Raw genomic sequence first — 21598 nt, forward strand, 5'->3', positions numbered from 1 at the left:
GTCCTTGCTTCTTCCTTATTCTTTTTTTTTTTTTTTTGAACTTAAGATTTTTGTTTGTTTTTCATCAGTCACAAAGAAAGGTAATGTTTCCCTGTCAGAGCAGTATGGAAGTACCATGAAGCACTGATTGTGAGAAATGCCTCTGCTGTCTAAGAGAGTATAAAGCCCTCGGTAGGCTTTTGGAGTAAACCTTATTCTGTTCTCTTGACTCCAGAAATAAGATCTGTTTGTGACTCTAGGTGACTCTTGTTTTTCTGGAGCTCTCCATGTCCATAGGATGAGGAATAAATCACAAAGTGGCTCTTACATGTTGAGATGAATTTGAAGTGTCAGGTTGTATGTTATGCTCATCTTCCTGTTTTATGCCCTTCTGACTCCTACCTTTTCTTCCAAGCCGTCCCCATAGTTGTTGTGTTATATTCATAATAAGTATTAGAAGAGAAGCAATGGGAAACCGGGAAATCTAACTCCTTAAAGAGAGGGAGTATTTTAAAAACTTACTTTAATGCCAAAGACAACTTCTCTGTTTACAGCCCCCCCCGTTAATAGGCCTGTGTACGCTGATCCTGCCTCTTGGTGATCTAGGGGTAGGCATATGATCCAAACTAGGCCAACGAGGTTCTTGGTTCTGGAAATCTGAAACACAGACTGGAATGGGCAGGAGGCCAGGACTCCTTGGAGCCATGCTAGGAGTAAATTAACTCATTAGAGAGAACTTCTGTGTACTTATTGAGACTCTGGGGATGTATTGGTGTCTATCTTTCTCAAGGCTTAACTGTTCAACAGTTTCTTTGGTTTCAATAAGTGACCACTCTTTTGCTTAAATTACTCAGAATTGATTTCTGTTGCTTGAAACCAAAACAGATATACTTACCTTTTAGCAACTGGTTGTACATACAAGATAACCAATTTACGATTTATTTTAATGTGTGTGTGTTGGGAATGGGAAGAATGGAATAATTAGGTAAATATTGAAGACCTGAAAATGATTGTATGGTTAAAGTTGTAATCGCTTTCTTGGAACTGGATCTGTTATGGCTGCCGAGCTCTACAAATCAAAATGAAAATATTTTTCAGGTATAATTTGCTGAAATTTATGATGACTTTCCTGTGAACTAGATGGAGTTCAGCTTTTAGTTCCTTAGCATTTCTGGATCATTCTGAATCAGTAATCCCCAGCCCTCCAATTGGGGTGGCTCTTGGTGCTGTATGTAAGTTAACCCAGGCTCAGAATCCTGTATAAGCAAGCATAGGGGTGTGAGAGAAGGATATAAATTAGGGTAGACCTCATGCAGCCGTCAGTGAAACCTAGTGTTTTTTTGTTAAGGAGTTTATTTTGCACATGCAGTTGTTAGTTGTTCATTTCCTTCCCTTCCGTTGTACTAATTTATGAGATGTGATTATATGAAATACTCTTATGGTAAGATCTCTAGTTTATTCAGCTGTGTCCCTAGTGCCAAGTGATTCTTGGCACACGGGTTTTTTTTACAATGAATGTTTGTTGAGTAAATGAGTGTGTATATGTGTGCGTGTGTGTGTATGCCTGTGTTTATATATATATATATATATATATATAAATATGTGTATATATGTGTATGTGTGTGTATACATATATAAAACAAATCATCTCACCTCAGTTGATATATTACTTGAGGTCCTAAAAGTTTTATGAAAACAGAATTTTTCTTAATTGAATCAAATTTTAAGTATGTTAACATCAAGTGTTATCTCATGTTATTTCAGAGAGTTTCGTTATGATTCCTTTTATGACGGAAATAATCGTCTCCAGTGAATACTTTCGGTAGTTTGGGTTGTCATGTCACAGCTTTGTTTACATCAGAGTACAGGAGTAAATACTTCTTATTAAACACCATAACTTACCTGAAGGTGATTTAGCTGCCTAGGCTCAGGTTTGCACTTACCAAGATTTAAAAGCAGGGGGTGGGGGAGGTAAAGGAGAGACCCATCTGGGAGGGGAGGGGCCTACGGGGGATTTATTGATCAATTAGCAATCTACCTCACAAGCCAGATTGTAGGGGCCCCAGAATTTCTTTCATTTCTCATCTTAATATATTTGTAGACATGCAGAGCATGTGTTATCATAAAAAAAGTGTTAAGACTTAAAGCAAAATGGAAAGAATTTTAACATTAGATAGTGGGTATTTTGACATGTAAAATCTAACTGCCACACTTCATTATATTTATCAGATTTGACTATTTGTGTTTTACATAAGTTGGGTTCCTATTTATTTTATTTTCTTCCAGAATAAAAATGAATGTCCTAATTGTGAAACCTGGATTTCTTTTTGAATCCCTCATAAAAATGAAGGTAGTAGTCACATGTATTCTACTTCAAAAAATATGTTTAAAATCATGGCAGCCTCCTTAATAAGAAGAGGCTAATTGAACCCAGCGGTTTATAAGTACCACTGTGTAGATATTTTGAGAGGCGATTTTAATTATCACAATATCCATTGAGATTAAAAATGGGAAATTCTTTTTAGGGAAATGGAAATGTGACCTATTTCCAGAAAAACTTCAGAATGTACAGTTTTCCTGCCTCCTGTAGGAGCATGAGCTTTTGGAATCCTTTTAGAAGGAGCTCATTTATTCCTTTTAAACATTTTTTTTTAAAGCTTTTGATTTCATGCCCAAAGCCGATTAATGACCTCTGTGAAAGGATGAGGCACCCTGAGTGATGGGGCCACACGGACTGTGACCTAGAGATTGCTTTAATGACACATTGAGACTCATTTTAGAGACGGACCTTGTCGCTTTTGAAGGATGGGGGGTAGAAGGTTCCTTTGTGCCTGGGCTGAGTTTGGATAATCTTTCATATTCCTGCACTGAAAATTAAATTAAGATAAAAGAGCAACCTTTGCAAAGATCATTTTTATCATGTGCAAATTTAGTGAGTGTCTTGGTTTCCTGGGGCTGCTGTAACAAAGTGGCCCAAACTGGGTGGCTTACAGTGGCAGAAATTTAGGCGGGAAGTCCGAAGTCAAGGTGAGGGTGCAGTTTGTTCCTCCTGAGGGCTCTGAGGGAGAGTCTTTTCCGTGCCTCTCTCCTAGCTTCTGGTTGTTGCTGGCAGTCCTTGGTGGGTTTCGGTGTGCCTCTGCGGAACTCCAAGCTCTCTGTCATCATTCTCCCTGTGTCTTCCTACTGTCTTTTAAGGACATTGGCCATTCTGCCTTAAGGGCCCACCCTACTCCAGTGTGACGTCATCTTACCTAAGTACCCTGTTTCCAAAAAAGATCACGACGTAATGTTCTGGGGCTTAGGACTTCAGCTGATCTTTTGAAAGGACAAAACTCAACGCACAGCACTAATTATTTGTAATAATTTCTTAAAGAAATGACGTATTTATGTTTTATCTATTACGGGAGTAGAATTGCTTGAGGCCCTGGAGTCCTGGGGTGCGGGGTGAGTATCTCGTCTCTGGCCCACTTTAGGGGTTTTCCACAGAAAGAATGGAGGTTCTTAACATACGTGTACGTACCTCCTTTAAGTGAAGTTGGCCTCACCATGGACTTCCTGGAATCCTAGACACGGATACCGCACAGGGCATTAGAGGACATCTAGTCCTGTGCTTTTCAAAGCAGTGAGTCCCTTATCAAGCTTTTGGGGCACTTCATTGTTAAACAGAGGAAGGCTGAGCTGCTTTCCTGGATGCAGGGGTGAAGATGGTAGAGCCCAGTATGAATCTGTTCCCTCAGCTTATAACTGGCACCTCCGCAGGCCTTGCATCCGAATCAGCTGAAAATTGTTTTAGTAGTTGAGGTTGCTGGGTCCTCTGTCCTCCTTGACCCACGAAATCAATTTCATAAGCAGAGAATTGTGAGTACGGGCTGTGCGCACACATCCCAGGTGATTCCTGATGCTCACCAAGGCCTAACGACCTTTTTCCTAAAAACTTCACAGAGCACAGTTACAACTCCCTCTGTGATCCCCTTGGAGATGGAGGCACTGAGAAACAGACGGAGCAGCCGAAGGTTGAGGGCAGACAAGGTGGCTTGGCCCACACGCACCCCACGCCCCTCGCCTCCAGCCCCTTTGCAGGTTCTATACAAGAGGCAGCTCTTTATTTTGTGGTGGAGTAGGGGAGAAACTGCACCTCTGAACCCTTCCAAACATTTCCCACACATTACTTACCAACAAAAGGTATTTATTTCTTGATTTTTGAGGGTGAAAAATAAATCTGTTACTCGTGTTTTCACCTAATAGAATGCTGTATTCTCCAGGGTCAGCATTTAGGCATCTTGTAAAAATCGATCTCCAAAAGCTAATGGTTACGTTGGGGAGGTGAGGATTTTGGTTCTCAGCCTTTTCTTTTAACTAATGGCTCAATAACAGGACTGAAATCATTTGGGACCTAAAGGAATTTCCAGTGATGAAGGAGCATCTTAATAAGAAATGAGTGGGATAGTGCTGCAACCCTGAAATCTTGGCACTTTCAGCCTTGTAAACCTGCCTGAGTTCATGAAAGCAGCCTTTGTAACTCGTTTGGCACCATGTGCGAGAGAGAGCCCAGATTTCTCATGAACCGAAGTGACCGTGGTGATAAGTCTGATCGTGTGAGGTGACACACACCAGGCCTTGGAACCGCCTGGAAATGGAGGTCCCTTTAAGCATTTAGGATCGAACCTTGGACAGGCAAAGTCAAAGGAACTTCTTTATCCCCCCCCGTCTTTTGGTTGGTCGTTCGAGGTGTGCAGTGCAAATTGGAAGTGAATGAGAGAAGGAGGCTGTGTCCACTAAGTATGGTGTAATGTGAGTTTGTAGCAGAAGGTAAAATAGGACAGTTCTATCAAACCTCATGACCTTCAACAGTTGGAATCCTCTTGGAGTCCTACTGGGTTGTGTGGGTACTGTTTTAGGGCTAGTCAGTGAATGTCTCCATGCACATTTGTTCTTCTGCAAGTATGTGGGTTGAAAGCTCTTTTTTGCATTTCTTGCTTTTGAGGCATGACCCAGTGGTCTCACAGAATAGGGGCCAATTTGAAGATTCAACACTGTGCTGGGTTGTGGTAGCTACTCACATGTCTGTCTCTAAAGAAGCGGTTGCTATCATAGGGTCTGCACAAGAGCTAGAGGGAAAGGTTTTCTTTTTGTTGTCCCGCCTGATGCAAAGAAAGCTCACTTTCCTGATAACAGTGCCACCCGGTACCGTCTCAGAAATGGATGCTCCACTTGATGACCCATTTGTGACAAAGGGAACAGAGCTGCCACGTGTCCTGGGATGCTCATGTCAGCCCGGCGAGTTCTCATGGGAGGACTTCTCATGGAAAGCAGACTTCTCATGGGAAGCAACGCCGGCTGCGTGATTTATGGAGTTCCTTATTCAAAGAGCAGGAAACAGTTGTCACTAAAGGAATGAAAATATAAAGCTTTTCCTTTTCTTCCCTGGTTTTTCTCTCGACGAGTCATGCTCTGATTTGCGATAGCCCATCATTTTAAGTAAAGAAAAAATAAAATTTTACATTATTTGCATGAATTTGACCATTTCTATTGTGCCTGTCGGTTTTAATTGTAAATTTATGAGCATTTAACTCCAATATGGAGTCACTGAAATTACACAACTCACATGTGGTAGCTCATGTATGCATCTGTCTTTCATCTTTGCCCGAATAGTGGAATTGGTGCACGGTACTAACACATTTGTTATTATTTCACTTTTTGATTCACCTGCATTGTACTAACATTTTCCACCTGCACTTACTGGAGAGTAAGGAAGAATTGAAAGGAAAAAGAGCTGTGGGCTGTTATACCTTTCACTTTCTGGGCCATCATTTTCAGCATAAGTGGTTTGGTGAATACAGAGGAGTAACCTGGGTATGGAGATACCAACAGCCTTCCTTGGGAGGTCTGATTTCCTGGAGTACCTTTGCATTCTTTCTGTATGTGCAGCACATTCTGAGTAGAAGAGAAAGCATGGCCTCTCTGAGGTGTCAGTGCCCCTGCTTTATCAAATTGTGGACTCAACACACTTACATGAAACTCGCTTTGAGCATCACTGAACTGCTGTGCATTACAAGTCTGCTAGAATCCCGCGCTCCTAGAGCTTGCCCGTGTTGCGTGTGAACAGGGAAGCATGCATCATGCCCACACCTCCTCTGCTCACGTACCTGCCCCGTTGTCCCGTGAGAGCTCACTTACAAAACCAGTTCAGAGATAAAACTGTGAAGAATTTCAAGATGGTGACAGTAGAGCTTTAAGCCAAAGGTGGGGTCCTTCCGAGAGCAAGGATTTCTGTGACTGCACAGGTCACACATCCATGAAGTTGGCTGTGAGGGGAAATGAACCTCAGGGAGTGTTTGGTAAGCATGAAACAAAGACCATAATTTTAGGAGACCTGAAGTGACCACTGTGGAGAATTAAGACCAGGACATGTCCTAGCGCAGGTGACGTTCAGGTCTCAGCTCCAATGTCTCCACCTCAGGGGGGTTTTCTGTGGCCATTCAGTCTAAAGCAACCCTCCAACATCCTTCTTCGTACGACAGTGGTTCTTCTACTTCACCTATCCCTAGAGCATCTGATTGGAAAGGCTTGAGGGAAGCCTGAGAGGTTGCTTTTCTAAAGAGTGCCCAGCTGATGCTGACACTGCTGACTCACAGACCACACTGTGAGGAGAACTGCTCTGTTTCATTACTCTGCTTTATTTTTCCTTGAGTATATATCTGGAAATGGTCTTTGTATTTATTTACTTGTTTATTGTCTGTTTCCATCACATGAAATTAAGTTCAATGAGAGCAGAAATTTAGTCTGTTATGTTCACTACTGTACCCTCAGAGCTTGGAATATGCCTAACCTGTAATAGGTACTCAGTAATATTTATTGAATTAAGACATGAGTATGTGACCAGGGAGTTTAGTGGGTGAGAGGTTATTAGATGGTGGTGATTGGGGTAGGGTTGGGCCAAAGAAATACTTGTCCCTATGCCCAGATAGGAGGTATTGCTAGTCACATTTGCTTCTAGGCAAATAAAATGCAAAGTTGCAAATCTAGGGGTAGGGAGCAGTAATCCTGAAATATAATGTTAGGGAACCAACTGGATAATTTAAATGGTGGGGATAAAAGGGACTCTATAATTTCCTTTCAGTCTTGGGTATTTGGCCATGGCTATAACAGAATGATATGCAAGAGTCCCTTTTGTCCATGGGTGGATTCTAGAGTCTCCGGAGCTCTGCATGAGATGGATCCCTGCATGGCTTTCGGTTTACCAGAAACAAATATTCAGGCTAGACCACATATTATAACCTCCCCAGTGCTACTACCTATGTGTTTATGAACTGAGATGAGCAAGGTGATTTTCTATGATAATTCCTTGAAGAATGACCAGGGCTTTATCTGACGTCCTTTCTGGAGGCTGGCATACTCGGACTCTGCAGCCCCAGGAAAAGCTGGAGACTTCCAGGGTTGGTGAGCTCGTGACACCCTGTGCTTAAACATAGAATCCTTGAGCCACTGAGCTGTGTCAGCCCTTCATCTCTTAGCAGTCGTCCAGCAATTTGGTCAGCTTGACCTGATCCTCTGCTTTCTCTACATTTTTCTTTAAAAAAATAGATTTTTGTGTCATCCTCAAATACCCCTTTGAGCTGTCTTTCAAATATCTTTGGTAGAAGCAGGTTCTGAGGAGATGAGTTCCTGTGAAACTCCTAGAAACAAAAGGTAGCAATTATTTTATGAGTCAGGTTCAAGGACGAGGAAAAACCGAGATTCCACTGTAGACACCTGAGTCTTGCTGGAGCAAGAGTGGGCCTAGCACTTGGCCACAGTCAGAGCAGGTCAAGGTCTGTGCGATCTGGGGAAGCCCTTTAGCCTCTTGGGAAGAAGTTCACATTCATGGTTTTTAAACCCTGATGTTTTAGACTTACTTCTGCCCCCAACCTCTAGCGGTTCCTAGTCATTGTGTCTAGGGAAGGGTGTGTTACTCAGCTTGGACTTTGTAACAGACTACCACAGACTGGGTGCCTTTTACACTAGACATTTGTTTACCCCTCAGTTCTGGAGGCTAGAGGACTGAGGTGAAGGTGTCAGCAGGGTTCACCGTCTATCTGTTCCCTGTATCTCACATGGTCTTACTTCTGTGCTTGTCTGTGCCCTAACCTTCTCTTAAAAGGATGCCATTCATGTTGGATTAAGGTCCACTTGACCAAATTTAACCTTAATTACCTTTTTAAAGACCCACTCTCTAAATGCAGTCATCTGAGGCACTGGGGGTTAGGACTTCGACATAGGAATTTGGAGGCGACGCAATTCGTCTTGTAACAGGTAGAACTCAGGGAAGCTGTATTTCTAGCCCTGTCTCCAGGTAATTTTGATATAGCTAGGCTTAGAGCCAGTGTTTTGTAGCTGCTGCAAACACCTGCTAGATCTGCAGCCCTGTCCACTGGCACAATTCTCATTTTTCTCCTTTGCAAATGAGACCTTCTCTGCCAAGCCAACTGATTTTCAATGGGATTGTAACAAATATACCCCGGAAGGACTCGGTAACTCAATACTTGACTGCCTGCAAATATAATCTGGGTTCATCTGTGGCTGGACTTTTGGGTGTCAACCCAGAGACATTTCATTTCCAATCACCTATGTTCTCAAAAGCAAAGCAGGTTTGGTATTTGCAGGAAAATGTGAATCTGAAGACAGATTATGAGTGAAGCTTAGGGTGCTGGAAAATGGATCAGATGTAGACCTAATTGCCTATAAGTTATTTTCTGTGGCTGCAATTTGGTCTGCTCTCCAAAAATCCTCATAAAATCTTAAACTTCAGGATATATCCCCCTGTCCCCAAGGAGCAGTGCAACACTAACAAGCATTTGCCTGAAAAGTCAATCTTCAGTATATATTTCTCTCAAATAAGCCCTTTCTTTCTGCCAGCTGTCAAAACTGTCTGTATGAATGCAGATAACTCATCTATAGTGGGAGACATTTTCTCTGCATGTGTGTTTTTTGGGTGAGGAGTATGGGGTGAGGTGGGTTTAACTTTAAGAACATACTTTACTTGTCATTTCTTGAGTTTATGAAGTGATAAATTTTCCTAAGTGGAGATAGTTATTTTCATTAGAATTTTGTGGGGAAGAGCATTCTTGAATTGTACCTTCTCTGTCTCAGGGTAGTAAAAATGATACATTTTCTTGATTGATCCTGCTATATTGACAGCAGTGGCACCAATACCACAACCTAAATATCTAATTCACTATTTGTGTGGGAAATTAAGGTTCAGCCACCCTCAATTTTGAATTTAGGCGGAAAGGAGGCTTAGGAACATGGGCTTTCCCATCCTTCCAGAGGGTTTGGAAAAGTTTGGGTTTTTTTTTTCATGTTCACAACATCTGGGGACATTCCTGGAATTTAATGGTGGGAAGCAGAGAAGTGAGACATCCCTACAATATGCAGAACAGTTTCACACAACAAGAACTGATGCACCAAAAATTGCTTTTAATGACCCTTTTGAGAGGCACTTACGGATATCATAGGATGAGCTTTAGTAACAGCAAAGATGCTATGAAAACCGATGTGGTGCCTCCCTTCAGCCCTTTCAGGACAGAAGGTGGGCCATATGGAAAGATGGCTTGGCTTGTTTTACCTACATTGTTTGGGAGGTGAGCCAGAGCAGGGTAAGTCAGCAGATCTTGGCCGTGCTTCCCAGAAGGGGGTCCTGCTTGATCTGAATTTCCTGAAGGACCTGCAAGCCAAGGCCGTGGCCCTGAACTTTAGTGCTGCTGGACTAGGGGAGGGGTGAGGCCACCCACATGTACATGCATCCCACCCAAAGAGAAATATGGTCCCATGAAGGCAAGTCAGAGGGACAGGAAGTTTGGCGTTGGGTGGAGTGAAGAACAGAAGTTTCAGAACTTCCCTAGAAGGACACAAGAGTTGACATGGTAGGAATAAGGTGCTTGAATGGAATATTGAAGAATGATTCTTCCTTCTATTTTGAACTTCATCTTGTGTAAATTCATATAATTTCATGACTTCCTCAGTTCCTCAGCATTGTCCTCAAAGGGTAGGTCTTTTCTCTGACTCCATTAAAAAAAAAAATTTCTCCTGCAATGGACACTTTTCTACCTTTAATATAAAATAAATTTTTGGTTTAATTCCACACATTGTTACCTTTGACCAAAGAGTTAATGAGACTAAATTTGTTTCTTAATTCACTTTGTTTCTGTTAAACTTATTGTACCTGACCATTTAAAGCAACAGTTGGTTTTTGTCCTCTGTTCATTGATCATAATAGGACACTCCAAATAAATTTTGAAAAGAATCCTTGCCGCGTGACAGAGTTGAAATTAAGATAATTTCTCCACTAGGAAAAAGCATATATTATTTTTACTACTTGAGGTTCAAGAACATCTTATTTTTGCAGTAGTGGCTGGCTGACAGTATAGAACAACATTAATTGCTTCCTATGGAAGTAGTTATTTCAGCTTAAAATATTATAATTAAGGATGTCAAAAACCTAAATATTATCCCATGATTTTTAGAGATTTCTGTTTTGTATGTGTAGCTGACTCTGTTATATTTTTCGCTTGTGAAGAAAAACTATCTTAATGGATCTAAATCTTTCTTTTGACCTCAAGAGGAATAAATTCATTCAACTGTGTAATTTCACAAATGTTTATCAAGAATCTAGTGTGTTTCAAGTAGTGGTCTACATGCACAGGAGATGTCAAAGTTAATAAGACATATTCTTACTCACTGCCTGTTAGGGGGTAGAGACAGGAACTGTCATGGCTGGGATGTGGGCAGGCTGTGATTAGTGCTGCAGTGGACATATGGGGAAGAAATGATGTGCTGTGGGGTGCATAGTAATTCAACAGATGTGTGTTGAGCATTTGCTAAGCCACGGTCTCTCCAGTGCTGAGACTACATTAGCCAGCAAGACAGACATCGTGCTTGCTCTCTTGGAGCTAATAAGGTACGGAGGGCATACGTGTCTAGAAGGGACTAATTCTGGGTTAGAATTTTGTGGGATTGGTTGGTAGGATCTCAACATGTAGAGATATCAAGGGAAAAGGATTCCAGACCCAATAGAAGCTCAGGGAAGAGACTCTGGAGCGTGTATTTAGAAATGGAAAGGAAGTCCCAGATACTGGATCCAAGACCGTGGAGCATAGGATGACTATAGAAAGATCCACTGGAAGTTGTTTCCATGTTGTAAAAGATTCCCAGTGAGCACATTTTACTTAACATTTCATGAATCACAAAATGACAAACATCTCTTCATGGTAGAAGTATTTTCTGTTAAATTTTGTAAGGCAAACAATTTTTTCCCTCCTGTTGTCGCCAGGCCTCGAAATCTTAGAGAATTTAGCCCAGAAGGATACCATGGTCATATCTGAGATTGAAAAGAATATTTATGGCAATAGGGCCGTTTACGAGATAGCAGCTGTAGTCTGTTCTGCCCCCTCTCGACCTCTGGTAGACAGGCGTGGTAGACATATCACTCACAGACAGGTAAGCCATAGGTAATCAACTTAGTGGAGTAGCAAGAAAATATGAATGGGGCCAATCAGAGTCTTGCTTTTGTGAACTTAATCTCTAAGACACACAAATTTGCAAGTTACCCATGTAACTGATGGCAAAAGGAGGCCAGGAAGTTGAGTCTGAACCACTAAAATTCAAAGTCCTTCTGAGGAAAAAAAAAAAAAAGAGAAGCAGGTAGTGGAGAATCTAGAAGAGAGATTTGGGTAGTGTGGGTGAACCGAGGAGGGCAAAGACTGTGTGAGAAGAAGCAGTGATGCCAAGAGCAAGTTAGATTCATGGTTATGAGAGTGAGAAGCAATAGCTAGGGAATCCAGCTAGGCAGAACATCTGTGTCTCTGTAACTCAGTGGATGTGGGGAAGGGGAGTTAGTGAAGAGGGAGGAGTTTAACAGGACTCTGATACTTTAAGACTGTGATTAGAATGGTGGGGATTCCATCACCTGTGTTAGATCATAGGACTGAGGGAATTTTGTAGGGGCAGAAGGTTCTGAGTTTTGTCTTCAGCAAGTTGGGTGGGGGTACTTAGGGAATATCTAGATGGAGAAACACAGAGATGAATGACTTCGTGAATCTGTAACTCAGAAAAGAAATCAGTGAAGGTGAAGGGGGAGCCAGCGTTTATGGTGCGCCTATTATGTGATAGGCACTGTGCTGAGTGCTTGACATAAGGGTCTTCCTTTAGTTAACACTCCTTGGGCTGGGTGTGTCATTTGCCTCTTTGTTCTCAAATCCATCCCCTGACCTTTTCTTGCTTTGTTCTACATTGAAGGAGGCTGTCCTATGCAACATTTCCAAGACTTTTTGGAAAATGGCTTCTGGCTAGGTTTGGTCAGTAAGTGTTAGCGTGGAAAATTGGAGGGTAGGAGAAAGGTATTTTTCTCCTGTCAGCTTCCAGTTGTCTCTCCAGTGTCAGTAGCTGTCCTGTGTCTTCTGTGACATCTTTTCCCACTGGATAGAAAAAAGGAGAAAAATCCCACATATACGCTATATTTTGCTAAATTAGCTTATAAGAAAAAAAACCCAACCCTTCCAAGTAGTGCTTTTCCCCTGCTCTGTTATATAAAATGCAGGCTATTCAGGGCTATTACAGTGACTTTGCAGTCTCTTTAGGAACCTAGTCATTGATCTTTCTGTTTGGCCATCTCGGGCACCTGGTGTCTAATGTCCCGGTCTCCTCAGGATCCAAAATGGTGGATGGAGCTCGACTATCCTGTGTTCCAGGCAGTAGGAATGAGGAAACGGAGAAGAAGAATTATTGCTTGCATTCCTCACCTTGTATCTCACTGGCTGGAACATACTCACATGGCCACATGAAGCTGAAAGGGAGGCTGAGAATTAGTGTGGTAGGTTGGCCATAATGTATTTAGGTGAAAACCAGGGCACCATTACCAAGAAAGAGCAGAGAATGGCCATTAGACAGCACCTGGCTGTCTTAGCCTCAGCTCTGAGGTAAATATTATCCTCATTTGAAAGATATGAAATGGTTCTAGAGAGCTTAAGAAGGTTCCACAGGTCATACGTAGTTGTGCAGGTATTCCACCCCAAGCGTGTTTGACTCCAACATCCCTAAGCTTCTTGCCTAGAGTAAGCGTGGGACTGGAGAGCTAATGGAGCATCCACTGCGTAGAGCAGGTGGTTCAAGCGTGAGAGACAATGTGATTTCCCAGGAAGAACATAGAAGTAAAAAGAGCAGAGGAGACGAGGAGAGAAATAAAGAAGCCAGGAGCTAGGGAAGGCCTGGGATCAAAGGGGAAGATGAATAGCCATCTGGGGGAAAAAGGATGGAAGAGAAGGAAAGAAAGCCAGGGAACCGAAGTGCAGAGCAGCCAAGGAAGGAGCAGGCTGAGGCAGCAGTATCCTACCACGGAGAGATACTGGCCTTGGAGTCAGGGAATTTGGCTCTGGGTCTCAGCTCTGTCATTTTCTGATGACATGACCTTGGATAGTTCTTCCATGGCCTGAACTTGATTGCACTCGTTTCCTGATACACAGAAACCGTGCTCAGGTCATTGCTAGAGAAGGTCAGGGCAGTTTATTTTTGAATATGGACACAGGTAATATTGGTGGGGGGTGTTCCACAGGTTAAGCACCCCAAGTGAAATCACTGCTTGCTAAATTCCTGCTTTTAATAGTTCCTACTACCTTGGATGTGGCCTAGGAATAGGGGTTGTAGTTTATGATGCATGTCTTAATTCCGGATCACTATTTCTACCTCTGTTTACAAAACAAGTGTGGGATAGCCAAAGGCATGGAGAGGTCAAGCCATTTCCTCCTCTGATTTGTAGCAGGGTAAAGGAGCTCTGATCCAGCAGAATGTGCCCCGCCCGAGAATGGGTCCTTGATGCCAGAAAGACAGCTGTCCATCTACCTCCGTGCTCTCCTTTCTCTTTGGATACCTCTGCCCCTGGACTGGACTTGCTGGTTCTTTCCTCTGCCTTGGGAGAAGATGGTGTTATTGCATTGGCCCTCTCTGTGATATTGTGCAGTGCTCTGCACATTTATAGCTTGCATAAATATTGAATAATAATAAATAACTACAAGGGAGGAAGAATATTATAGGCTGGGGAGAGTGAAAGATGCTGAACTCATTATTGGAGGGCCAATCTCAGGCCTCTTGGCTATCTCCTTCAAAGAGATTTGTTTGCCAGCTGTGTTGAGAAATATACTTTCCAGAGCTCTTTCAGAGTGGCCCCAGGAGGGCCCACAGAATCGTTAATGGTATTTCAGAGAGGATAACCCCTTACGCCTCTTTGGCAACTGGGTTAGAGGAAAGCCCTGGGGAGAAGGGCTGTAGCAAGATGATGAAATTAGAGGAATGGGATAGATTCTTTTTACTTTGTTTTATTTTCTGATTCCATGTGCAAACAGGGCAGCTTTCCAACCATTTTATGGATGCATCATCGGCCGAGAAAGTCGCTTGCTTTTCCACAATGATTTTGGCTCAAGGAGGGCATTTCTCGTTTAATACGTAATCCAGGTTCAGCGTGTCAATCAGATGCTATCTCCTCCATCTTAAGAACTGGTTCTTCTGTTTGGTGTTTATAAACCAGTTAAGAGAGACAACTGAAATCTTAAATTTAAGTATGGTAAAATATTGAGTAAATATTTACAGAGCTGGGAGATTGAAGGAAGTATAAAGTAAAAAATAAGCTATGAGCAAACCAGTTGGACTCACATTTTTTGTAGTTCTGACTGGCTGCAGCCAAACCCAGTGAAGGGGGGTGTTTAGTAAATAAAACTAATGCCTCCTTTATAGCGTGATCGATATCTGCATGTTGTACTGAAAACGTTTCCATCGTTTGTGAACAAATTGGTTTTGTTCTCTCGAAATGTCTCATATATCCACTTTGGGATGGGAATGAGTTTCTTCCCGAATCTGGAATAAACAGGAATGAACACTTGCCTGGCCCGTGCATCCTCTAGCCTTATTTCTTGATGGACCCTCATGATAGCCTCCCTGCGGGTGAAACAGTGGGGACGAGGAGGGAGTGCGAAGTGGCCTGGACAAGTCAAAACAAAAAATAAAGGGGGGTGGAGAAGGCTGTTCTCTGAACAGCAGCGCCCTGAGCATCTTCTTAGCTGTCAGGGCTCTGGAAGCCTCCATGTGGGTTTGGCTTTCCAGTGGTAGCTGATAGCACTTCGCACCAGGAGTTTACTCAGTGGGAGATTTTTTCAGAGATCCAGAACTGTTTGCAAACAAAGATTTGAGGATCAGATTTTCAGACTCCAGCTTCTTCCTAAAGACAGCAAATGTTACAGTGTCAAGGTTTTTCTGAGGTACCTATCAACTACCCCCCTAAAGAAATTCTCTTAAGCAAAGTCTTCTCCATCCTTTTCTTATCGTGAAAGACCCATGTCTAGAAGTGGGTTAAGATGTAGAAGGCACCCTCTCTGGTCATTTCATAGGAGGATGGGCCAAAGAAACTGTGAATGTTTTGCCCAGAAAAGAAAACAAGTATTCTTGGGCCTTAGTTATCTTCAATTTTTTGAAGGAATTTTACAGGGATATTCATTTGTCTATAAGGCCCTTTCTGACCCCCTTAATCTAGAATAGGCCTCCCCTGTATACTTGCCCTTGGGTGATTTCCTTCACGACATTTCTTACAACTTGCAATTATTTTACTTAATCGTTTGTCTTATTTTAGTGTGTCCCTTCACCCCCACCAAGAGGGCAAGGATTTTATTTGTCTAATTCAACTTTGTCTCCCTAATCCTGGGTGTAGCGCCTGGTACATGATTGACACGTAGTAAAGATGTGTGGAAAGAATGAATAAATAGGACGGCCCAGGAGACTCCGTATTCCTGAAGGTACACGCTGATCCTATTGTGAGCTGGTGGACTGGCTGTTCTCTGTCCCCGAGTCACTGGCTGCTCCTAATTCCACTCCTGTCCTGTCAGTTGAAGTATAAACTCACACGAGTCACTTGGAGGACCAGGTCAGAAAATAACAGTGTGTTGATGCAAGTCTTCATTACAGAAAAAAACAAAACCAAATCCTTAGAAGTGTATTCCTCATTATAGTTTTCCTTTCATAGCTACAGTAGTAACAACTAGGACTTAGAGTCTTATTATTTCCTTAATGGTTTTTCTGGGGCAAGTGAGGGTGTGTTTTGGGTTGTTTAGGCTGCTAGAATTCCTCTAGCCTATGGTACTTTTCAGGGTTTCATGGAGGCTCCATTTTTTTCAGCTTTCAGGAGTGGCGCCGTGTTTTAATACTTTACTGACATGATATCAACAGAGGATACATTTCTCAAAAGACTTCAGTAAATCTTGCCTCAAGTGTCATGATAGGTGTTAAAAAAAAAAAAAGAAGTATATAAATTTGGAATTTGCAGTGCCAGGTTCTCAGCCTACCTTGACAATGCAGTGGAATTTATTGCCCCCCCCCCTTCCCCAGGGTACATTCAACCTCTTGGGATCTATTCTAAAATGAACCCAAGCTCCTCTGGCCCATGGCTTCCCAATGTCTGCTCTCTTTCCCTTCCATTTCTTTCCACCACTGATGAATCCTTAAATGTCAGCCATCTATCACATGAGCCCCACTTACCATTTCATGTCTTTCATGTTTCCTCTTACTGTTTAGGGTCGGTGTCTAGCCTCAAAATACTGGATCCCACAGTATCTTTGTCATCTTCCCTGGATGTTTAGTAATTAAAAATCACTGCGGAAAAAAATGGATGCTAAATTTCCAAGACCAGGAAAAAGGAAGATCTCAAAATGATGGGAAGCTCTTCCACTGATTTCTCAGACCTCTGTTTTGTTGGTTACTACCCAGTATCAGTTATTTATAAAACTAGGATTTGTCAGGCACTGTGGTTCCCAGGGGAGTTTCCTCATTCAGCTCAGTGGAGTCTAATGCATTTGGGCTATGGAACCTAAATTCAGTGTCTTACCACTTCATCCAGGGAAGGGAACAAACTTAGGAGAATGACCCAATCCACCAAGTTTGCCTAGCAAAGTGGATTCATGGGGAATGGGGGAGAGATCTATCAGGTCACAGGTTTGTTATTTGCCACGTGCTGTTCCACATGCAATGATAGTATTCTCCGGTTTATACAAATTACTAATGACCTGTCCACACTTAACAAGATTTCATTCTTACTTTGATTATGATTTTTTAAAAAAGATTTTATTTATTTATTTGACAGACAGCCAGTGAGAGAGGGAACAGAAGCAGGGGGAGTGGGAGAGGAAGAAGCAGGCTTCCCAGCGGAGGAGCCTGATGTGGGGCTCGATCCCAGGACCCTGGGATCACGCCCTGAGCCGAAGGCAGATGCTTAAGTCAAACCAGAAAAGGTTGGAGACACTGGCTCTCTTAACACTCACTCCTAGCTCATTTTAATCGTTAAGTGTAAGCTTTTGCCAGTTAGTTCAGGTTAGGTTACAAATCTAGAAAAATTTCAGCAATTACATATTCAGATATGCCTTTTTGTATTTTCTCCTGGAGACCTCTTAGAGTTAGGTCTGAACTACTCAGTATTTATGTGTCACCTCCCATTTCCTCATTTTCACGTCTTCGTCTTTCTGCTGTGTTCTGAGCGATTTAATCAGTTGTATCTTCTCATATACGGATTATTTCTTTAATTGTGTCTAGTCTACTATTTATCCCATCTATTGAGGTTTTAGGAAGATAAATGACAAGATTTCTATTCATGAATTTATTATCACATGCTTTGTTTTATAATCTCCTGTTTTGGTTTTATGGATACACTTTTCCTTTTGAAGGTCCTAGAAATCCATACTTAGAAGTCTTTTTCAAATTGCTTTATAAGTTTTATATTCTTGGCTGTCACTTTTTTGGTTATTGTTTGCTGTCTTTCCCAGTGCTAGAATGTTTTTGTGTACTTTGTTATTTTTGTTTGAAATTTACCTTAAGTGGTTGTTTTCTTTCTAGTTGTCCCTATACATCAGAGGATTTTAATGATGTCTCAGCCTGTGTTGAGTGGTATCAAGTGATAGCAGTGATACACGGCTCAGAAGCGGAAGCAGGTCTGACTTACTAGATTGGAGCTCTTACCCTGCAGGAATAGCACTGTTCCAGGCCCTTACCCAGAGAAGGGCATCGCCACTTCCCAGTTTTGAAGGGTGTATCTGCTTCTTCCATTCTCCACAGGCTGCAACACCATGAAGGACCCCATTTGGACCTTAGATGTCTACCATGCTTGGGCGTGTTTGATCTCTCTTCTCCATAGATTAGGATTTTCTTGTTTGTAACTTTAGCTTGTTGCCATTTCTTTGTCTCATTAAAATGGAATTTTAGTTCTGTCTTCTATTGTGATTTGTTGTTCTGGTGTATGTGTGTGCTTATACATGTATGTTTACGGTGAAATAGTAGAAAAAATGGTCTCGTTCAGTTACATAGATCATGATTTTTCCCTCCTTCTCCTCTTTTTAGCCATTTAAAGTAGTAAGGTAATCATTTTCCCAAGTACTTAATGACAAATCTGAACCTCAATAAATAAAGGGTAAAGGACTTTCAGGCGATCGTATGACTTATCAAAGTTGGATATTAAGTAGGTGTAAAAGTCAGAATTTTATATACACTAAGTCTTCTGGCTTTTAGAATACTAAGTACCGTCATTAATAATCCTTCAGGTTTTATTAGAAGTTTTCATATTTGGGGTAATAAATATTTGAGTGAGTCACTGCTGGATCCAATATATCTTGGATTGGATTCCTACTTTGTGAGATTGTGAAGATGCTTCTTATAATTCCTATTACATAATGATGAATATAACAGCAGTAACATGTTGAGTGTGGCTAAATGGGTGTGTGACACCATATGTGCTGTTCTTTCCTATTTGCTTGTCACCGGCCTGCTCATACTCCCTTGCTCATTATGGCAAATCATCAGTAGCAGCATGTCTCCATTTTAAAACTTGAATTAGCTAAAAGACATTGATTCTATGCCATTTTAAGCTTTGCAAGATAACCCCCTCCATCCAGTTCAGTGCCCTGAAATGCCTAAGAGAGTCAGATATGGAGTATGTATGAGAGAAAGGGAGGTCCTCACTTTGTGGGGAATCAGAGAGCTTTACAGGCTGCACTGAATTGTGACATGTGAACTTTGTTGTTGGAACCTCCAAACTGTCTTCCATCCCAAGCTCCTAGTAAGGGAGGCCTCCTTTTCTTCCCTGAACACACACTCTTGAGCCACAGGCTTTAATTCACATCCCACATTCTACCTGTTTATAAGGTAGTCCTGGTAGTGTTACTTAAAACCAATGCTGGGGAGATGTGGAGACTTCCATCAGCAAAGGCCTGAATTCTGGAGCATAATCTGGCTCCTGCCTGTCTATCATCATGAACTGCCATACATTCTCTGAACTTCAAGCTCTCAGTGCATGACTAAACTCTCTCACATGTCTGTGTCTTGGCCCATACCCTGTCCTAAGACTTCACTGCCACCCTCAAGTCTCCACAGTGGTCCAGCAGATACATGGCTCCTCATCGTTCTGGTGTGCCCTCACACAAGACTTTTTCTGTGAGGTTTCCTCTCATTCCAGAGGCAGATGGAGAGGCTCTACCCCCTTGTGTATCTGGTACACGCCTCTGTCACAGCAGTGACCACTCCTAGAGTGTCTTTCCCTGTCTGTCTGGGCACTCTGAGGGACTGTGTTGCTTCATCTTTATTTCCCCAGTGCCTAAACACATATTAAAATTCTTGCTGAATGAGTGCTTGTGAACCAGAGCATCTGGAGATATAATCCATGTGTTGCCTTCAAAACCAGAGACTCACTTTGGAACCCTTGGCTCAACTGCTTTCCTTTGTTCAGTCACCAGCACCCCAGTGTCTCTGAATTGGGGCATAACATAGTATGGCACAGTGAACATGAGAGAGGAATGGAACTGGGTGGTTGATAAAATAGCAGCTGAAATTGGGCTGGACCTCACTGAAATCTTCATTCATTCTCTGGAATGGAATAGCCAGTGTACTTCATTTGGTCAAATAGCCTAAGTGAGGTCATACTTCTTAAATGCTTACTACATAGTGAAACATACAGGTTTGTTAGCTGGCAACATCTAATAATTAACAAAAGAGCCTTTTCTTTTTTTTTCTTTCTAAGTTGGAGTCTTTGGTATAAAAAGGCTCCCCCTCCAATACTTCCAGCTCCCCTCCTCTCTTTCCACTGTTGTCAGTTAATGTCGTTGAGTTACATTCAAAAACACTGCAACAGGTGTGTGCTGTTCAGTCCATGAGTTTCTACCCGTCTGTGTCTGAAGAGGATTGTGGGTAGCTGAACTCTGAATTTGGAACAAGAATGGTGTGTCCCCAGAATCTCTGTTTTAATAGTAATCCTCACAGGACGGGGGCCAGGGATGTGCTGTCCAGCTGCTCAGTTGCATGGATGTCTCATAGCCTGGCCTGGAGAAGGATTCCGGAAGCAAAGATGTGCTCACAGTCCTCCTGTCAATTTGGCGTTGCTGGGGAGAGAGAGTCAAGGTGGCCTAACCTGTGCCTTCCTGTGACATTTCCTGGAGGAGACAGGGGACTGAGTGTTGGCTTTCTTACACAGTTGTGGATTTTTAGAGGAGCTCCCAGAATGTGGAAGATAATTGTATCTCCATTTCTTTCACTTACATCCTCATTTTGCTTAACTTATAAATGAGATATGATATTTATCAAGGGATATTCTGAGTGTTTCAAAAAGTGTTAAAATTGGCTCTTTATGTTGTACATGTTTTAAAGATATGCTTCATACATTAAAACAGACAGGTTAAGTTTTAAGGGGCCCTAGAGATCACTGAGTTTTGCAGCTTTATAATACATAGGGAAATAGGGCTAGAGGTGTGGTGACTTCTGAAATATCATCTGATTGCATTGTCATTCTAAAAATGGGGTGGTGCTTGGGTAGCTCAGTCAGTTGAATGGCCGACTCTTGATTTCAGCTCAGGTCATGATCAGAGGGTCCCGGGATCTGAGGATCTGGCCTGTGTTGGGCTCCGTGCTCAGCAGGGAGTCTGCTTGAGATTCTCTCTCCCCCTCCCCTCCCTTTTCCCTCACTCTGTCTCTCTCTCTCAAATGTTTTTTTTTGTTCTTTTTTTTTTTTTAATGTGGGGTGTGGACTCGGGTCTCCTTTTTCAGGACCTGGGGCTCTTTTTAGTGTACCAAGTAACTTGACAGGCTTGTGGTCTTAATAAGTCTTAGATCACAGTCTCAATAAAACAAGGATCTTGAAAAAGATGTAATTAAATTAGTTTGTCTACACCATAAATAAATGGAAGTCAATGTGAACCTAGCTTCTGAGCATTCTAGAATGTAACGTACTTTTAGCTCCCACTGACTGTCTTTGCAACAACAAATACATCTATGAAATAGCTAGGTGGTCTCAAGGAAAATATTCCTAGTGGAAATAAATTTTTAAAATGTTTTTCTTCCACTAAAGAAATAAGGAAAATTGAGATGATGACTGTAAGCCTGTGAATATTCCATAGAGGAATATGGCTGGAATAGGATTTTGTGGGTGATAATTATGCTTTCTGATGGAGTTCTGAGTTCTAAAAATGAAATAAAGTCATCAGTCTGAAGCCTTTCACAGTATTTGTCAAATTCATCTATTTTTTTTAATTCAGAAAAATCGATTCCTGATGGATAGAAATCTCTAGACCCCAGA

Source organism: Ursus maritimus, unplaced genomic scaffold (assembly GCF_017311325.1).
Source record: "Ursus maritimus isolate PB19 unplaced genomic scaffold, ASM1731132v1 scaffold_34, whole genome shotgun sequence".
Classification (NCBI taxonomy): Eukaryota; Metazoa; Chordata; class Mammalia; order Carnivora; family Ursidae; genus Ursus; species Ursus maritimus.